Genomic DNA, 1,194 nt, shown 5'->3' on the forward strand with positions numbered 1-1,194 from the left:
TTAGTATTTTGTTAACTTTAATATTTATTAATAGTTTGCCCCGAACCCACCAACCCAACCCGACCGACATTTGGTTGGGTTGGGTTGGGTTGGGTTTCAATCTTTACATGGGTTGGGTTGGGTTGGGTTGAATATTAATCAAACCGACCATATTGGGTTGGGTTTGGGTTGAGATAAAAACCGACCCAACCCAACTCATGCCCACCCTTAGCTGTTGCTGTAGCTTGCACCTCGGCTCGACTGGGCTAATTTTGTCAAAAACGCTATTTGACCTCCTAGGTCTCTGTTCCATGTATGCAGGTGGGAAGTTATCCTGGTTATATGGGACCTCAGTAGGTCGGCCTGAGGCATAGTTGGAAGAAACGTCAACTTCTACTTCCCTTTCCATAGGAATACCACCTTGGTTGTATTCTGGCGATGCAACCCTTTGTCTTTGGACCTCATCCTCTTGTTGGTATTGTCATTGGGGTGCATAAGGAGGTATAGGAAAACCTTCCTGGCCCTGCATTTGGGCCATAAGTTCTCTCATAGCCATATTTTGGCTCACAATGTTTCTCATGTCAACAGCCATGTGCGGCCATTTCTCTAGAGATTTGGGCAACCATTCTCGTACCACCTCTCCGATGATGGTGGTGGGGCTGTGACGAGCTACTGGGGCAGCTGTTGGTGGGGGTGCATCCTCATCTGAGCTCATTTTTTCTTCTAGATTTCAACTTCAAATCTTTTTAAACTTATGGGGCTTCTTCTTGCTCTTTTTTAAGAACACATCATTTTTCAAGGGGAATGCTTGAATTTTCTTCTTTCAATCAGCTTTCACCACACGATTGCTCGTGGTAATAGTATGCTTTCTCACAGACGAAGTCAATCTGTTGACCCTAAAATATGTTGTCAATAGATACTGGACCCCTCCTCGCATACGTAAGTCTGGTCTAACATGCTAAGTCACGTGAAAGGTCTAGAACGGGAGCAGATTGAGGGCGTGGGAACGGCTCAAAGGCGTGGGACGAGAACGTTTGAAATCCGATAAGACTTGTATAATGATTGTTCAATAATTACCAATTTCAGTTTGTAAATGTGCGTGTAATCTTGAATTATCTCTATAAGAGAGTGAGAGAGAGAGAGTAAAAGAGAGAATATTGGTTCTTTTATTAGATCTTGAATCAAGTTGTCCCAAATTATTTCCTCTCCCGAGCC

This window comes from Olea europaea, unplaced genomic scaffold (assembly GCF_002742605.1).
Source record: "Olea europaea var. sylvestris unplaced genomic scaffold, O_europaea_v1 scaffold3066, whole genome shotgun sequence".
Taxonomy (NCBI): Eukaryota; Viridiplantae; Streptophyta; class Magnoliopsida; order Lamiales; family Oleaceae; genus Olea; species Olea europaea.